Here is a 21,219-nt window from a genome sequence, read left to right as displayed (position 1 = left end):
ACAAGGGGTTGATCTCCGTAATATATAAAGAACTCACATAACTGAACAACAAAAAAACAAACAACCCGATCAAAAAATGGGCAGAGGAAATGAACAGACACTTCTCCAAGGAAGATATACAAATAGCCAATAGGCACATGAAAAGATGCTCAACATCACTAATCATCAGGGAAATGCAAATCAAAACAACACTAAGATACCACCTCACGCCCATTAGAATGGCTATAATCACCAAGACAAAAAACAACAAATGTCGGAGAGGATGTGGAGAAACAGGAACCCTCATACACAGCTGGTGGGAATGCAAATTGGTGCAGCCTCTATGGAAAATGGTATGGAGATTCCTCAAAGAATTAAAAATAGAGATGCCCTATGATCCAGCCATCCCACTACTGGGAATCTATCCAACAAACCTGAAATCAACAATCCAAAGAGGCTTATGCACCCCTATGTTCATTGCAGCATTATTCACCATAGCCAAGAAGTGGAAGCAACCTAAGTGTCCCTCGACTGACGATTGGATTAAGAAAATGTGGTATATATATACAATGGAATACTACTCAGCCATAAAAAAAGACAAAATCGTCCCATTTGCAACAACATGGATGGGCCTGGAGCGTATTATGTTAAGTGAAATAAGCCAGAAAGAGAAAGACAAACACTGTATGATCTCACTCATATGTGGAATATAAACCAACACATGGACACTGAAAACTGGACTGTGGTTACCAGGGGCAGTGGGGGTGGGGGGTGGGGGGCACAAGGGGTGAAGGGGGTCATATATATGGTGATGGACAAACAAAAATGTACAACCCAAAATTTCACAATGTTAGAAACCATTAAAACATCAATAAAAAAATAAATAAATAAAAATAAAGTGTACATATATATAACATATGTAGAACTATGCAGTATGTAATAAATAGAACATATGCAAAGTGTGAAAAAAAAAAAAAACAGTTCCACATTGTGATTTAATTATTTTATTCAAGGGATGACAACTTGCCAGAATATCAGACCCAACCACAATAAAATCTTCCTAAGAAACACATTTTAAACACACACACACACACAAATAACAACAAAAAAAGATTTTTGGTTACTCGTATCAATATGCCACTATTTGCTTTCACAAACACGTATAATTAGAATTCATTACAAATGCCGGATATAATATATCTTAAATCATATTAAGACCTGAAATCCCTATGATCTGGAGATTTAGAATAATGGAGTAAAATGAATGTGTAAAGTAAGATAGGGTATGTGTAATTTTAGATTTGCTCTCTCATATCCATGTCAAAATAGGTAAGTCCTTTAAACTCTCCAATCTGCTACAAAAATGGAACCGGTAATATCTCTTATGCAGATGTGAACATTAAACTGCATTAAATTATCAAAAGCATTTTGTATAGATTTAATCACTAAGCATGTGTTGATATTATGGGCTATCAATTAATAATAGCAGGGAACATACTTTACTTTTCCTCTTGTGACAATTTGCAAAGAACACCAGATCTCCATGACTTGAAGTGTCAGAGAACTGCCAACTGTCAAGAGATTTATGTACTGAAATAGCACTCTCAAAAAAAGTGGTTAAAATTTTTTTAATTATCTGGATTGGGTAAGAAAAAATGAGAATCTTGTTTTATTTTCCCATGACTATTTGGATCATATGGTCATACATACTTGTCTTCAAGGTCTGTTTACTCTGATTTTTAAAATTACATACGTTTAGTTACTCATTAAGGTATGAGAACTTATCCTTTGCCCTTCACCAAATAAAAAGGGTTGGAATGAGCAGTCATGCTAGATATATTTAGGACTCAAAATTGGCTGCTTCTTAAAATAGTCACTAATATTCAGAAATAATTGTTTCTTCTTTCACATCTTCCCTGAAGGTGATCACACTGTTACAGCAAGGCATTGGGTTTCACTCTTGACACTATCAGCCATGGCGCTATATGTCTACCTATGTATGATTATGCTCACAGAATGTTTAATATGACTTAAATATGGACCAAGACATTGTACAACACTGGGATTTCAAAGTGCAAATGTTTCCACTGAGTACTTACACAGAAATAAAATGCTCACTAAATATCTATGATTTGTGACTGAGGGGTACTGAATTTATAGAAAGAGGGAAGTTTGATTCCAGGCCAACCACGAACCTAAACATTATCCATTCTGGATATATCATTTACATGACTTATAGACAGTTCCTTGGTCATCACAATTGAAATAAACAAATTCCTGACTTTTTCCAGCTACTATTAATTGAGTTTTCTATTACACACAACCAAAAACATTTTTAACTGATACAACTCCTTAGAATGTGAGTCTTCCTGCAATTTAACACCTAGTACATCCAATATTACTTTGATGATAATTGTTGAAATTATCAATGTTACAAAAATAAAATAAAACTTGATTCAGCATACTTAACCTCTAGCAAAGACATATAAACCACATAATTATTTTTTTTAAATTAGATTTCTGCTACAATTAAATATGCTCGGCAGTCTAATTAGAGTTAAGAGACTCAAGGATTAGGTGTGGTGGATTGTTACCTATATAGAATATAGAAAATAGCTCCACAACATAGTAAAACTATATTTTTTATGATATCTAAAACTGTTCATTGACCTTTTATAGAGAACACAAGAAGATACAGGAACTAGTGGAAAAAGACTACTAAGTAAATAGTGATGATAGACCCCCTCTCCCCACAGACAATAAGAAGTACACATAACTAAGAGGGTACGACAATCAGGGATGGTGTGGCAGCTGATTGAATATTCATGACGGGCAAAACCCAAACTTACCAAAGTATCTTTTTAAAAAACAAGATAAAATAGAATTTTGATGAAATATATAAGGATACGGATACCATTACTTTGTTTCTATTTAAGAGGCACTTTAGGAAAAGCCTATTTATAAGTTTAGTATCATTTGTATCTGGTATCATTTGTTTATAAGTAAAAACGCAGTTTTTAAGATGTTAAACATTTTCTCCATACTTTAGTTTAAGAAAAGCATACTACATTTTTTTCAAGCTTTTTTGTTCAAGTAGTGTTTTTCTATAAAGTTAATACAAAGGAAAAAAATCCTCTGTTCAAAAGTTCTTCCATTTCTAATTGATGAGAACTAATTAAATGAGCTTTCCTTTTATGTACATAAGAATCTCAGTGTTTTTACTTAAACAGATGTTGGATTATTCCTCGTTTGCTTCTATTGCCAATTCAAACAAATCTGTTTTTCTAAGTTTACTCAAATAAGCTATGTTTATAGAAAATAAGTCCGTTAAAAGAAAACACTTGTTTCCATAATAAGTTTTAATATTCTGAGACTTACTACTACATTTTGCACTGTTATGTGGAGGGGAGAAGAAAGAGTAGGAACATAAGCATAACAACTAGGGAAACAAATAGCAAATTCTTGATCTAGCGTTCCGCAAACTCATTTCTGAGGAAGGTACACATACAGAGACCGATTTTCTGTCTAGAAGACACCTTAAAAGTGATCTAGCTTTTACTCATTAATTTCCATATGAGTAAACTAAGGCTTGGAGAAGAAGTGGGATTTGCCCAAACTTGCCAACCTGTGGAGCTGGAAGCTGAAAAAGAGCTCCTGATTTTCAGACTGGTGCTTCTGTTCTTGGTGCTTCCGTGATAACATGGCTAAGTTTGGCTCAGTTGTATGGTAGCCCAGACATACATCATACTCTTAGCCTTGTCACTTTAGAGTCAGCCATAGTTAGAATGCTTGCTTGCTCCTTTTCCTTGATCTTCATTTCCCTTTGTATTTCCATTTAGTTAAATTTGTCAAATAGGTCTTTTTTCAAAAAATGTTTCAAATCTTTTATAAAAAGGTGCATAGTATACAAGCACACAAAATAAAATGCTTATAAAATCCCACATACGTATGGCCAGTTTAAGATTTTATAGCAAAGATACAATATCTTTCAACAGTTTTACACAGAGTCACCTAAAATTAATTTAGTGTGCCAAAGCCTATATTGTTTTCCTTAATCAATAAGTAGTTGTTGTTTATAAGATACCTATAAACAGTCATAAATTTTTTTACTTGCATTTCACACCTATGCAGTAGTTTGGAATTATGGTAATTTTTAGGACTTAATGAGAACATATATTCAGTCTTCAACACATGTATTACATTTCCAAATTGAAGAAAATATTACAGATTTTGAATTTACAAATTACATCTAATGTGCCAGATTAAACTAAAAATATACATGCTTTTTCAGATACTAAAAAAGTGTACCTATCACTAGTTAAGTGGCAAAGAAAAAAAAGAGAGAGAGAAAGAAAGAGTAAAATAAAACAGAGCTGTGTATTTTAAAATAAGATCTATTTGTAGTAACATAAATAATACACTGAGTGGTTAGGACATAAGAACACTATGACGAAGGATCAGCTGCCTGAAATGATGAGCTCGGGGTGTGATACACCAGCCAAGTAATGACAAAGCATAGTAATCTTGGAAACTGAGTGTTGAGACAGCCCTGCAGAAAAGCCTTAACCCTGAGGCCTCGGAACGTCACAAGGAAACAGAGCAATCACAACTAGAGGCCATTCTCTTGCCATCCATTCTAGTTGATGCTATACTTGACAAATTTACAAAGAAGCAATAAAAGCTACTGAAGCAGCTAAATTGTCTGCTAAAAGACACTGGATGCTGCCTAAACTGAGGCTATAAAAAGGAAATGCATCCTAAATCATCTTGCAGTAGAGTTTGAAATAAATATTTTTTACCACATTCCACTGCATTGTCTACCCTTACTATTTTCAGCACACCATTCTTCAGATCCTAAGGCTAGTATTCAGCATTCCTAGGCTATGTGTTCATTTTTTAGCCTCGACACATAAAGTTATTTCCAAAAAGGTTGTTCTATTGCTTTAGAACATTGCCTTTCAGAGAATAGAATATTAAAAGGAATTTTTGTATATCGAGTCACATCAAGTCAAATTTTGGTTGCTCTCTTTGTAAAAAAGAATAAAAATATGGTGCCTTTCATATTATTACGACTAAAATTTAGTTGTCTGGTACATTGAGACAAATATACTGATGTATTAGCTAGCTGCAGTAAAGATAAACTCCAAAATCTCAGTGGCTTAACTCAATAGTATTTCTTTCTTTCTCACATGATCTTTCCACATGATCATTCAGGGACCCAGGTTTCCATCTTGTGCCTCTGCCTTTTTCTAGAGCCTTGAAATCCTTTGTTGAGCTAATAGATGGGGAAAGAGACTATGGGAAAAATGGTTCTTAACCATTTCTAGATGGTCTGAAAGTAACACACATCACTATCCCTCCGCTTCCATGGCAGGAACTCATCACACATGTCCCCACTTAGCTGTAAGAGTGCAGTGGTGGGAACTGAGAAATAGGAAGCCACTTCCTAGAACAAAACTATTTAATGAAAAGGGAGCACACAGATAGCTAATAATTACTTCCATACCTGACAATCAATTTTACAGGAAAATTTATATAATGTTTATTAAATATATGTTCCACACTCTTCTCTAAATTACTATCTGGATCAACCATGAGGTTTTGCCAATGACCCAGGGGTGTAAAAGCTAGGCCAGTGTTAACGGCAGCAGCTTCACAGATGACAGTACTTTTCATTTTACATACCCTCTGAGCTATAGTATGTTTGGAATGCTTTGCAAATTCTACTTTCCTGGCCTTTATAAATTCCACTTTTCTTTAAATTTGACCTTCTCTTTGTAGCATTCTCTAACCTTTCTGTCTCACATTAACTCATCCTTCCTCTGTTTAACGTTATTTTACATTTACCTTTTTACTTGTGTCACCATGGATTGGTTTCCGCAATTATATTGCTAATATCTGGTCAGTGAAAGTTATTTCTTATATCTCTTTATTTTTCCCCGTCAAGTTTCTGGTAAGTGGATAGTTTCCAGAAATGATTAAGAGGTGATACATTGGTATACTTGACCAATGTGTGAATGAATGAATTGCATAAGTGAATAGAAGAATAAAAACAGTTTAACGGTTAAAAAAAGAATCTACAGATTTGTTTCTAAGTGGCACATTAACTTGAATAAAGATAAAGATACACAAAGGCACATATAATATTTCCTTGCATCCAAGTGAACTTAGAAAACGCAGACCTGATTTTTTATTTTTTATTCATTTTGAGCACTGCCTGGTTTTATGGATATGTGCATGTACGTGTGTGTACCTTTAAACCAAAGAATACATACAGGAAGGCCAATATGCGTAATTATTTAAGAGAAGGTCTTGAGATTTGGGACTTAATAGAAAGACTTTTTCACAATCAGCACTTAGTCATGAATGATACAATAAATTCACATTGCTAGGAATAGTGTGATCAGTTGCTTTAATAGCAATATTGAATAGTAACAAAGTTATAATATTTAATATGTAATCCATAGAGATATTTTATTATTGTATGCATAGACACAACTTTCTCTTTTCTGCACAATTTTTATGCTTAACTTATTGAACAAACACTATATGATGGGCATTTTATACACATCTGCTCCAAATTTTACAATATCTCCACTTTCTGTACCAGGAAGTTGAAAGACAGAAATGTGTGGAAACTTTCTTAAATTTTACAGCTGCTAGCTGTAGGGAGACAATTCCCCATGGATCTTTTGTGTTCTGCAGTCAGTGAAAAACTGCTGTCTGTCCAACTCCCAACAAGGAAAAGGAGGCTAGCACCTGACGAGACTCCAGGTGTCAGAGACAGAATGTGCCTCACTAAGAATTCTACTTGGGCCTTTAGTATATCAGCCAATTTGAAAACCAGCATCTTTGAGTCAGTCTAAGTTGAAAGCTGTCCGGCAAACTGTGGTATTCTTTCTACCATTGAGGCTCCACAACTCCAAGGACCCCTTCGAGCTACAAACTTCCGTGATTAACGATTGTGCTGATTGGAGCCTTTGGCAAAGACAAGATGTCCATCCAGAGGTGCCTCTTTGGGTCTTGGACTTGTCACCACTCAGGCACAGAGACCAGGCACAATGCTTTAGAAAAACAGCTACAGTAGTGCCCTCTTATCTGCACAGGATACGATCCAAGACCCCCAGCCAGTGGATGCCTATAGTACCGAACCCCATATATGCTATGTTTTTTCCTATACGTACATAGCTCTGATAAAGTTTAACTTAAAATTAGGCACAGTAAGAGATTAACAATAACTAATAATAAAATAGAACAATTATACCAATATACTGTAATAAAAGTTACCATAGATCTTAGCAACCTCAGCATATAATTTTTTTTTTTCTTTCCTCATTAAGTCCAGAATTCACCTTTTCACTTAAAGGAAGCACTTTACAAATTCTCTTTGGCAATTACTAGCATCACTACTCTTGTGCTTTGGAGTCATTATTAAGTAAAATAAGTGTTACTTGAACACAAGCACTGTGATACCACGATACTTGATTTGATAACCAAACTGCTACTAAGTGACAAACGGGATACCCCGGACAAAAGGATGATTCGCATCCCAGGCAGGACAGAGTGGGATGTTGTGAGATTTCATCCCTCTACTCAAAACAGCAAGCAATTTCAAACTTGTGAGTTGTTTATTTCTAAAATTTTCCATTTAATATTTTCAGACTGCTGTTGACTGTAGTAAATGAAACCAAGGAAAGCAAAACGGTGGATAAGCGGCGACTACTGTATGAGCTTGTTGCTGGATTTTTGTTAAACTGAGTCTGACCCATGTGACCCCTATGACTCTTCAGCCTGATGTTTCCATTTTTGGGTAGGTCAACTCAGATTCAATCACTAACAATGTGGAAAAACCCTCACAAGCTCTGTCTGTCAAATCAAATAATATATCCAAAACGCAGCTGTCCTGGCGCCCTTGGCCCTCAGCTTCATAGGAAAAGTGTCAGCTTGGTAGCTTGGCTTCAGGGGAAACTTTATTCTCCACTCCACCGCCTGAAGCACAGCCACTGCCTTAGTAAGGGCTTCAACTCAGAGGGGTTCCCCTGTAATGTCTGGGCCTAGTTCCCTGATGATTTGGCTATGCTGAAATCTGAAGGTGTGCTGCCAGGGCTGGGCCCACCCCATGAAAATGGATATGGTCACTCTGCTCAGTGGACAAAATCCAAGGCTATTCTCATAGCTCTGACCAGTAATCCCAACAACGAACCTTGTTATATTTTTTTTCCTGTTTCTTGGGCTATTGCCAACGGCCAAGTTATTTTTCCTCCCACTTGAAAAACTACTAAAAGATTAAAGACAATCTCTATCAGGCTGGAAACTATAGAAACAATTGCCATTTGTAATTGAACCATCCAGACCATTCATGTAGACGCCCACAACACGGGATCATTTTCTGATGGGACCAATTGGAATCAAGCTGCTGAATGAATCTTTACCACCCAGATTGCCACTATCACTGCCTAGATCCATCATTGCACTAGAAATGGCAACACACCCACCATCATAGCCTGGGCGGAAAGTAAAGGATTCCATATTTCTGAGCAGAGTGTTATCACTGTATGACAGACTTATGACTCCTGCCAAAAACTGATTCATTTGTCTGGTGGTGAGAGAGGCTACGTTATATGGTGCATCACCCCCACCCATTCCAGGAATAGTCCCTACGTTGGACCTTTGACCCACTCTCTGGGTGCTCAAGCATTATGAGAACCACTGTTGACACTTTTTCAAGTTACGGTGTTCCTGTTTCAATGGGAACAACTGAGTCTGGCCGTACCATTGTGGTCTTTAAAACAAATTTGTATCATGTTTTCAGCTTTTATAATGTTTTTCAGACTCACAAAGATGTGCCTTTTATTGCAAACTCCATTCAACAATCACATGTTATTAAAGGCATTCAGTGGACCTTCCATGCTCCCTAACACCACAGGGATCTGATTTGTTGAGCATTGGAACAGCCTCCTCAAAGCAGACACAAAACGGTCTGACTCTGCCTTCCTTATCACTTATTGGTTCATATTCCTCAGTAAGGTAATAATCATTGAATGTGACTGTTCTCAGAAAGAGATTATCTTGTCTTGGCTGCTGGCTGAGTAATTACTAAAACTAAAGTGATGGAGGGTTTTATAGACCTATCTCGAAAATTTGGGATTCTACCCTATTTCTGAACATGATACTTTTTTCTTTCTCCTAATGTCAACCCTAGGCCAGCCTGGTTGGTGTACCAGTTTGGACCTGGTTGGGTCCAGGATCCTGGAGGGCACAGTTAAGGTCAATTCTATACATTGGCCTCACTCTGATGCTTGGCATCCTATTGATTGTGGCCTAAAGTAAATGCTCTAGGAGATAAATCGAATAGACTTTGTCCCAATTCCCACCAGTCAGACGAATCAGAGTAGCCAAAAGAGAAATGTATGTGTGGGAAAATTTGCCAAAAGCCAAGATGGTGTAAAAACAAAGGGTGGATATTATAGGGGGACAATTCTCCCTGTGTTTCTTGCATTTTTGCCTATCTTGTAAGCAAAGCACTGACTGACTTTTTTCCCAAATCATCTTTTCTAGAACATTTGTACAGGTAATAGGCTTTGAAGATAGAGATAGTATTTCCCTTTTGAGCAAAAGGCAGGTTTTCTCATAGCCATGGAAGACAGAGATATTATGTCCATCTGGAGCGAAGAGCAGGCATGCTTATTGCCCATTATGAAAGGTGTGGGTTCCCTAAGCCCAGGGAAATGCAACCATGTGTACAAGTGTCATCTTGCCCTCTATGTATCACTCAATGGGGATCAAGGCTTGGGAAACCAGTCTAAATATGCTTGTACTCTGGCTAGTGCTGTTACTGTAAGTACTAAACTATCCTTTGTCTCTGACTTCTACCGGCATCCATGAAACTTAGGCAGGCTAAATTGTTAGCTTGCAAGTAAGGTAAAATCTCAGATCCTTCAGAGTTCTTGACACTAAGTGGCAAACCCAGGAATCCAGCTAGTTCCTCTGACTCCTGAGCCATGATCACTCCACCAGAATATTTTGCCTCTTTATCAAGTTTTTTAAGCGGAATTTTGTGATGACTTGAGAGTTTTCATATTCTGAGTTATCTTTCCAAATCTCTTACTTAGTTTATACTTGACAAACAGGAATGATCTGCTTAGTGCCACACCCAGTCCGCCTACTCATCATGACTTCACTTCTGAACACTGAGTAGTACTCATGGCAAATCAGCTTCCCAAATGCAAACAGATTCCTCCATATGTTGTCTATTTCCCTCTCTCATTTCCAATTAGTCTCACTAACAGCATGAATTCAAGGGGTTTTCTGGTGCTTCCTGAAGTCTAAGACTTTCTAGTTTGGCTCTGCAGTTGTGTATTCACTTGTTCCTTCTGGACTTGATGTACAAACTGCTGCACAAGATTTTCTGGCACGGTTTCTTGAACAAAATTCTCACATTTTAACACATACATCAAAATATATTGCCCTTCTTATTGATATAAGTTCCAAGTTTTGCTTTACGTATATTCAAACATCTAAAATTTCTGTGAGTTCCTGAATTTATTTCATCATGGTTTCCTCTGTGCCCACACCTAATTCAAGTGGATTCTGTCTTTTGGTCCCACACTGGCCATTATGCTATCCGTGGCCACTTTGCTATTTTCCACAAGAAATTACTAATTACTCTTTCAGAGATGTGTCTTTCCTACTTGGAGTGAAGCACTGCATTATTGTGGGAAGGAACACTTCTTGCACTCCTCAGGGTCTTTCATCATTTTCATCTATCCACCATGCTCTGTGCCCCTTCCCAAAACCCTTGTCCTGCCATACGACCTTCTCCACCACAGCCACTACCCAACAAATGCAGCCCAGTCTCCTGGGGTGGTGACTTCACTGGCAGTCTGCTGGGTCGCCTGCCTTTATCATCTCTCTAAGGACCCCAGTGATTAGCATTGTTCCGCATCTTCTTATATTTATGCTAACATTTCTTTAAGAGAAGAGACACAGAGCCAGATTGCCTGAGTTTAAATTCTACTTATGAGCTGTGTGACCTCAACAAATTATTTAACTTCTCTGTTTCTCAGGATCCCCATCTGTGAATTAGAGACAATAATGGCAGCTACTTCAGAGGGTGATTGTTGGGATTAGAATAATCGATGTATATAAAGCACTTAGGACACTGCCTAGCTAAGAGTAAGGGCTATGTAAGCATAATAGTAAGGCCAGCTGTTACTACTATTGTTGTTGTTATTATTTCATTCTCGAGTACTAACACTGTGATCTGCTAAAGCTCCATTACGCCACTTCCATAACCTTCATCGCAGCTCTCCCAGAGTCTTATTCACAGTAGATATTTAATAAATATATATATAACTAATATGTCAAACAGATTAGAAACCTCAGTTTGGAACCCGAGTTGCTAAAGCAACACACCAGAAACTGTTAAAATAGATGGCAACAATGGTATAAAGATAGTGACAACAATTGAGCAATCAGAATTCCTTTTTGGAGAAAGAAATGGACTTTGGAAAAATAAATAAATAAGTACTTGTGGTAGAAAATGAGACCCCAAGGGTAGGGCAGGGGAGGGTTGTTTAACATAGACGGAATGTTCCATATGTGAACAGAAGAGGGTGTCTTCATTACGCATTGAAGGAAGAGAAAGGAGACAGCCAGGGGTATTGACATAGGAGCAGTGTGCTTATACTCAGCAGTTTGAGTCTTTCCTTCCAACTGCACTATAAACTTCTGTAAAAACTCAATCCCCACTCCCCCTTACACATAACTTTGTGCTAGCGGACCTCATCCTTTCCCCCAAAAAAGTGAAGAGTCTGGGTTCCTGTGCAGATCGAAAAGAGTAGACAGATAGGAAAGTCCAAGGGCAGGGTAGAGAGGAGCAGGAAAGCATAAGCTGCCAGGAACTCAGAGAAATTATGGAGAGGATCTGGATTTTGACCAAGCAAAAAAACAAAAATAAGCAGATTCAAGTAAAGTGACTTAAATTTCCAAGGGAAAGATACCTAGCTGAAATTGGCCTTTAAGAAATTTTATTGAGTTAACGCCCCTTTTCTCAGTGAACAATAGTATCTAATCCTGATACGGTGAAGATCTATCAATTCTCTGCCCACCAATCCTTTTCTTCTGGGCACTGTTTTTGGTGGGTTTTATGGGTATAACCACATTAGAACAGGGTGAACCTGTTCTCTGAGTTCTTGCCTAGAGGTGGACACCTGACCTAACCTTAACCTTGAGAGTCTTTCCCCAAGGTATCTAGAACTAAATTTGTGAAAGTCTCTCTTCTTGGCTAAAATTGTGAGCTGCTGAACTCAAGAGATCTCAGTGAGATATATTCTGGCAATAGAGCAAGATGCTCTACACTGAAATAGAATAAAATCAATATCTTGAAAGAAACAGGGCAAAGGGACAGGAAAGTCGCCTTGGCATGAAGGCCCCTAACTCCAGGTGTGCCTGGGTCCAGCATTCTCCCTGCTCTTCTTAAATCTTAGCGCTCAACTCTTCCTGATTCCCAAGTCACACAGGTATTCCAAAGGGAGTCAAATGAGATCAAATTGAATTGCTATTTATTGCTTATAAAATATTACAAACTCAAGTAATCTCTATTAATTAATATTTTTACTATTTTATTGTGTGTAGACGTATTTAAAATATTTCACCATAGAAATCATAGGAGCCACTTAATTATTTCCAAAATCACTATCATTTCAAACAATGAGTCTCTTGTTAATGAGTGAATATTTCAAAATAAATATTGTATGTATTTATAAAAGAAATACAGACTTCTGTTATATAAGACTTCAGTCTCTACGATAATAAATAATACAAATGTTTATTCATTTACGGGTCTCATTAAGAGACAGTGACTTAACAATAATCTCTATATAATTTATATACCAGTTTCTCTCAAAGCATATTAAATGTAATATTATTGAGATGTTGTATAATAGCATTTGTATAAATAGTTTCTTTACTAAAGATTTTCTAAGTGTCTTTAGCATACTAATGAGAACCTCAACCTTCAAGATGACCCTGTTGAACACAGTGTTTTCCCAAACTTACTCTAAACATTTTTTTTTCTTGCTTCAGGTTAGTCTCTCATGGGACTAGGGTTGAAACATGGTAATATACAGAGTCTGAAATATATATTTATGGGGAAAAAGAGCAGTGTAACAAAGTGGAGGAATATGTGTCTGAGGCATGCTGTGAGAAGCCTCTTAAACTCAAACTCTCTTACCTCAAATGGCCTAACCTGAAATAATAATAATAATTATAAGCGTAACAATTATCATATTTATTGAGCCATTGTTTAGTGCCAGGCTTTGTGCATTTTACAAATTACTTTGTTTGATAATTCAGTCACCATAACCAAACTGTTAGGTTGGCATGATTATCCCATTTCACTGGGGAGGAAACCCATCCTTACAATGGAAGAATTGCAATTCTAATTCACTTTAACTAAACGTAGGATCCAAAAAAAAAAAATAACAGATGTCAAGATCTTATGTCTTAATTGGAATTCATTTAGAATTTTATTAAATCCACATCCAACAACAAAGTTAGTTGAGAACAAGGCACAGAGAGAATGGAAAAATGTGGCTGATACATTAGAGAGAAGGTGGAGAAAGACGTGTATACGGGCACAGAGCGTTGCTTAGAAGAATCAGCTCCTGGGAGGCCCAGGTGCTGGACAAGGGCACAATTAGCTATCGGTGGACTTGGTGAAGAGGAGGAAGACGTGCCAAATGTTACCTTTTCTGACTTCACAGTTTCTTAGGATCCACCTCACTAATGAGGGTAAAATTTAGTGGAAAACAAGTGAGGACTTTGAAGTCACGAACTGGTCATTATAAATCTTTTCTCATTTCTCCTCCTCAGAGCTGGTCCCAGCAGCCCAGTGTTCATCAAAGGCCTGGGCCTATGGAAAGCAGTAACAAATGCTCTTTGGTTTGAACACAATTGAATTGAATATATGTGAATTGAATTGATTTGAATCAAATTAAACAGAGTCTAAACTGCTGGAGAGACTTTCTATTTTAGATAATTTAAAAAGGAGTCTGGAAAATTGCCTAATCTAATGTCCTCTAATGAAAGGTGAAGAACTCAATGTGTATCAAAATGAAACTCAAGAGCATGCATGCTAATTAGTGGCCCACATGGGACAAAGTCTTGATTTTTCTGATTTCCTGCCCAGCTTTACTTCCACTATGCAACACTATGTAAGAACTCTGTGACCTATAAATCTAGAAAATAGTAAGAGCACAAGAATGAGGAGGAGAATTTTTATATCTATAAACAAGAGTTGCACTGACACATTATTGGATGGATTATTAAGAGTATTATTAAAAGCTGTGATTCTCTAACATGGTTCTAATATTCAAAAGAAAGAGGCTTAGTCTACTGCAACTTGCTTGTATAATCTGAGGAGAATTATTTCAATGCCGTGAATGAAGATACAGACATACTGAAATAAAAAGGGAAATAGATAATGGCCTCATTGTCATTTATTGAATTATCACCATTTCTCAGTGTCAACTTTTTGTGGAATCACTCTGATGAAATCATCCATGATAATGTAATTTAATTCATCATCTTCGTTATTTAGGTTCAATACCAGCAGCCTTAAAATCAATCAAGATAATGTAAAACACAAAATTGAATGTGAAGATATGAGTTTGTGATAACACTAGGCAACATCCTGAATGTGCAGTAATAGAGATTAATTGTGCTAAATTATTTGAGAAGAGATTATGATTATGAAAACTACTTTATCTTTCCACTACTCCATCTTGATCTATGAAACAAAATCTATGAGATATTGTAACTCAGAAAAGGCCTTTTTATTGATTATATTTAAGTAATTCTCCCAGAAGAAGATTTCTTTTACAATATTTCTGGTAACATGGGTAGATATTTCTTTATATTATATGTGAGAAAAATTTGTATGTAAAATTTGATGAAGACATATTTGCCAAAACTAATCACTTATCAAACTTCAGTGATTCCTAATCTGTCCACAGAGAGGCAGCACTCTCCAGCAAAATGAAAATCATATCTTAAAACTACATACAGTGCAACTGACAACAGACTGTTCTGTAAGATGGTCATCACAGTTTGCAAGGGGAGATGGGTGCCACAAACCTAGATAGAACTGCCTTATGTTTATTTTACTTAATTTAATTTATTTTTTTATTGAGATAACATTGGTTTATGACATTATAGAAATTTCAGGTGTACATCATTATATTTTGATTTCTGTGTAGACTACATCACATTCACCACCCAAAGACTAATTACCATCCATCACCGTACACATGTGCACTGTGACCTCTTTCGCCCTCTTCTCTCCCCGCTTCCCCTCTGGTAACCACCAATCTCATCTCTGTATCTATGTGTTTGTCTGTTGTTGCTGTCCTTGTTTTTATCTTCTGCTTAAGAGTGACATCATACAGTATTTGACTTTCTCCTGACTTATTTCACTTAGCATAATACCCTCAAGGTCCATCCATGTTGTTGCAAATGGCAAGATTCCATCTTTTTTTATAGCTGAGTATTTTTGTGCATGTGTGTGAGGAAGATTAGCCCCGCGCCAACATCCGATGCCCGTCCTCCTCTTTTTGCTGACAAAGATTGGCCCTGGGCTAACATCCGTGCCCATCTTCCTCTATTTTATATGTGACGCCGCCACAGCATGGCTTGACAAGCGATGCGTTGGTCTGTGCCCAGGATCCAAACCTGCGAACCCTGGGCCACCAAAGCAGGGCACACGCACTTAACCGCCACACCACTGGACTAGTCCATAGCTGGGTTTTTTAATAGCTTATTCCATTGTGTATATTACCACATCTTCTTTATCCATTCCTCCCTTGATGGGCATCTATGTTGCTTCCACGTCTTGGCTACGATGAATAACGCTGCAATGAACATAGTGGTCCATATATCTCTATACTTTCGTGTTTTCATGTTCTTTGGATAAATACCCAGCAGTGGAATAGCTGGATCATATGGTAGTTCTATTTTTAATTTTTTGAGGAATCTTCATACTGTTTTCCATAGTGGCTGCACCAGTTTACATTCCCACCAGCAGTGTATGAGAGTTCTCTTTTCTCCACATCCTCTCCAACACTTGTTATTTCTTGTCTTGTTATTTATAGCTATTCTGACAGGCATGAAATGATATCTCATTGTAGTTTTGATTTGCATTTCCCAAATAATAAGTGATGTTGAATATCTTTTCATGTGCCTGTTGGCCATCCGTATATCTTCTTTGGAAAAATATCTGTTCATATCTTTTGCCCATTTTTTTTAATTGGGTTGTTTGTTTCTTTGCTGTTGATGTGTATGAGTTCTTTAAATATTTTGCAGATTAACTCCTTATCAGATATATTGTTTGCAAATATATTCTCCCCATTGTTAGGTTGTCTTTTCATTTTGATAGTTTCCTTTGCTGTGCAGAAAGATTTTTAGGTTGATGAAGTCGCATTTATAACTGCCTTATGTTTAAATGGTTAAAGCAACATATTGTCCTCATAATTAGACTTTAAAAATTATAGCAGAACCCAAGCTGCATTTCTAATTGTAAATGTATTTTTTTATCCTTTTTCCCCAATTGAATTATTTTTTAAAACATATATCTTTAGGCATTTTGAACCTGATTTAAAGGATGCTTGTTATTTTTGATGATCAAACAAATCTGGACAGGAATTTAAGAAACTGTAGAAAATCCTAAATCAACATTATTATCAAATAATTGGGAGAAAAATGTTGTTTGAAATTCTTGGTGTTTAAAACTTTTTTGTTTTATATATTTAGTTTTTTCTATGATGTATATTTGGGTAATCAGTTCTTTTTACGATGAAAAAAATTTGGAAATAAAAATACACCCATTATAAATGATATAGCTGGACCTTAGCGTGTCATTGAATCAGTTCAAAAGGGCTTTTTGGTGTCCTTAAGATGTAAGTCAAGGAGCCCAAGTTTAGGAAAGATTTTTTTAGAGAAAAGTCCATTCCATATAATAATAATAATATATATATACATATATATATAGTGGGGGAGGGAGAGAGAGCTTACTGAGTCAGGCACTGTCCACAGTGGCCGCACCAATTTACATTCTCGCCAACAGTCTACGAGGATTCCCTCTTCTCCACATCCTTACTATTGCTTATTATCTTAGGTTCCTCAAAAAATCAAAAATAGAACTACCACATGATCCAGCAATCTCACTTCTGAGTATATACCCAAAGGAATTGAAATCAGCATCTCGAAGAGATATCTGTACTCCCATGTTCATTGCAGCATTATTCACAATTGCCAAGACATGGAAGCAACCTAAATGTCCACTGAAGGATAAATGGATAAAGAAAATGTGGCATATAACACAATGGAACGTTATTCAACCTTCAAAAAAAGGAACGAAATCCTGCCATTTGCAACAACATGGAAGAACCTGGAAGACATTATGCTAGGTGAAATAAGCCAGACACAGAAGGACAAGTACTATGTGATACCACTTATATGAGGAATCTAAAATAGTCAAACTCACAGAAGCAGAGAGTAGAATGGTGGTTACTAGAGACTGAGAGGATAGGGAAATAAACAGGGCAGTATTAGGCACAGTTTCAGTTAAATGAAGTGAACCTGCTATACAGCATAATGTCTATAAACAATACTGTACTATATACTTAAAAATCTGCTAGGAGAATCTTATATTGGGTTCTTATCACAAAAAAATATGTATATAAATATATATAATATAACAATAATAAATAAAGACGAAGGCAGGAAACTTTTGGAGTTGATGGATATGTTTACGGCATAGATTGTGGTGATGGTTTCACAGATGTGTAATTATCTCCAAACTCAGTAAGTTGCTTACATTAAATGTTACAGCTTTTTTATGTCAATTATATCTCAACAAAGTGTTTTTAAGTGTCAAGTGTTCAAAACTCCTTATATATGTTACTCATTTTGAGAATTCTTGAGTAAGTGGTACTGTTCAAATCCACTTCTAATGTGACATATTTTTAAATAGCAGCTCTTCACACTTTTCTGGCCTTTCATTGTTCCTCTCTATTTCACCTAGCTAGTCCAAAAGCCCCTATATGTGGTCATCATGTAAGCTGACATTTCTGATCCATCTCAATTCCAGAACCGGACCTGAATCAATTCCTGTTCCCTTCCTACCTTCATCTCTTCATCCACAGCTGACCTACTCCAGTTCCTATATATCTGCCTTCCTGGCCAGTCCCAATATATGGTCCATTATACTTCTCAGGCATTTTAATATATATGACATTCCTTAATGTATAGATAATCTCAAAGACCGTGCCGAACCGTTTTTCTGAAGCTAAAACATCCCTGATACCAAAGAAAAAAAAGAAAGCGTAAATAAAAACTATACTGACCAATCTCAGATATAAATCAAGATTAAAAAGTTATTCAATGAATAAAAAGTTATTAATTTCCTTCAGAAATGCCAGGTTGTTTAATATTAAGAAGTCTATCAACATGATAAAAATATGTTAAAATTCTATAATAAATTAAAGGCGATATGATGCATAGCTGAAACATTAAATACATGTCCACAAGTCAAGGACAAGACAATAGAAACTCTTGCATCATTATTTAACATTGTTCTTCATGTATTAGCCAATAAAAAACTTGAAAAGAAACATCATCAATATCAACAGATTATATGATGTTTATCAACAAATTCAAAAGAATCAACCAATAAACTATTACAATGTAATCAAGAGTTTTCCAATAGTTCAACATAAATCAGATAAAAATTTAAGGCTCTTTAATAATGCAATAAATGTCACCTTTGATGAATTAACCTAACAAGAAACCTTAACATTAAACTTTACTGATAAATGTAAATTAAGATGTCAACAAGTGAAATAAAATAATTAATGCATTTATGTATTGGCCATCCCAATTAAAATCACCATGAAACTTTTAAAAACTAGTTCTAGATAGTTTATTGAACCATGAATTGACAAGAAAGCGATGTACGTTTTAAAACAGAAATGATAATGAAGGGCTTGTTTTATCAAAATATTAAAATTTATCACAGATAAACAACAATGTTAAGTAACGTGGTTCTGGTACTAAAATGTACAAATAGATAATGAAACAGTTGTGAAAACCTCAGAACAAACTTAATTCTATAGAAGTGCTTTATAGTATTTTTTTAAGAAATTCATTTGTATAAAAATAAGCTAAAAGAAGAATTAATGTGATCAGATAGTATCTCTGGAGATACTCATTACAACATTGTTTATTATGGGAAAAATTAGAAAACCTAAAGATTCAACAGCATATCAACTATATTTTGTTATCCAAAGATAAAATACCAAGAAATCATTGAATGAGATAAAAAATATTACAATATATTAAGAAAAAATAATTTATGAAAGAATGTATTTAGTATTATCCAAATTTTAAAAATAAAACGGGATATATGCCAAAATTCTGGAAGTGTGTACATGAAATATGGATAAAACTCATCTCTACATATTAGAATTATTAATTATTTAATTCCTTTTAAGTTTTTCTATATTTTTCCATTTTTTTACAGTGAGCTTACATTACTTATATAATCAGAAAAATATTATTTATACATATTAAACATTAAAATACCTACTTTTAAATAAGTGAAATACATGTGATAATAATCATTATAATAAAATGTATGTTTTCCATATTCTTAACCTGGAACTGTTAGATATCCCCCAAAGGGCTATGTGCTAATATTGTATTTTTTTATTATTACTTTGCTTTGTAATCCTATGTATTCTATTTTATACATTAAAAAACTATTCTGAGATGGGTTTCATAGGCTTCACCTATGCAAAGGTGTCAATGGTACAAAATAAGATTAAGCACTTCTGAGTATTCTAGACAATAATATCCCATTTTATTATTACTTGAATTTTATATCTAAGTGTAATTAAACATAAAAGAGTAGCACATTTAATTTTAAATATCCAATGGCATTGCATCAATGTATTAAAGCATAAATTATAAATTTATGATATGAAAATTTCAGAAAATATATGCTGGAATAAATTGGGAGCTTTTATAAAAATATTTATTTTCTTACTTCAAGAATGAAGTCCTTGGTTAAAAACTTTTAGCATGAATGAAGAATTTGAATGTTGATAATATTTGGTGGAGATTAGTTTTAAATGAATATTAGTTTGTCTTTTTAAAGAATTTTGACAGGACAATGATTTCTCAAAGCTAGAATGATATTTTCTTCTTTGTGTATCTAAGGAACTATTGACATGTTTTGAATGCCAGGAATTGAAATATCCATGAGATCTCTGCTTTAAATTTTGAGTGCCTCTTCAACTCATTTGTTAATCATATTCCTTGTTTTGTCCAACTGGTATAGATTTCTTTAGGAAAATCCTTCCCTTGCTTGGCCCACTCTCCCACTCTTGCACCAGTTGTTTCTGGTATATAAATCATCTTCATCTGAATCTTTATCTCAGGCTTTGCGTCTGAGGATGACAACTTAATAATACATCCTAAAATACCTAAAGACGTGAAAAGGTACAGGGATCTTAAAGCAAAAACAAAACAAACAAACACATCTACTGAGATTAAACCAAATATTTCTCACCTCTGAAAATTCAAAGCACACCTGGTTCTCATGGCATGCTTTTGTGAGTTTTATGAACACTAAAATGGGCAAATTTAAGAACTATTCCTCCTACCACCAAGCTGATCATATAACGCTCCTACCTTTCCTATAATCAGTTCACTGGGTGGCAGCAAGAATTGAAAACTAAAAATAAAATTTTTTTAAAAGGCCCAAATAATCATTTATTTTGCGGGAACCAAACTAAGAACCCAAGTGCCAGTAAGTTACTTCTCCCTAAAGAGACTCGTCTCTCATTCTCTGTTTCAATATATATGCGTATATTTCACACCATATCAGATAGATCACATTGGATAACAAACAATCCTTAAATGCCTGTGGTACAGAAAACCAAGTGTTTGTCTTTTACTCACTCTGTATGTCCAAAGCAGATTGGCAGGGCCTGTGCTCCTCTTAGTCCCTCGGGGGTCAAGGCTGCTCTCGTCGCCATCTTGACATATTCTTCCACAGCTACCAAGGAAGGGCCGAGTACAGGCAGGATTCAAGCACAATGCTCCAGCTCAGAGGTGACACATGTCACTTCTGCTCAAAAATCGTTGATCAGAACCAGCCATTTGGTTCCACTGAACCAC

The sequence above is a fragment of the Diceros bicornis genome, chromosome 23 (assembly GCF_020826845.1).
Source record: "Diceros bicornis minor isolate mBicDic1 chromosome 23, mDicBic1.mat.cur, whole genome shotgun sequence".
NCBI lineage: Eukaryota > Metazoa > Chordata > Mammalia > Perissodactyla > Rhinocerotidae > Diceros > Diceros bicornis.
This window is presented reverse-complemented; position numbering follows the sequence as displayed.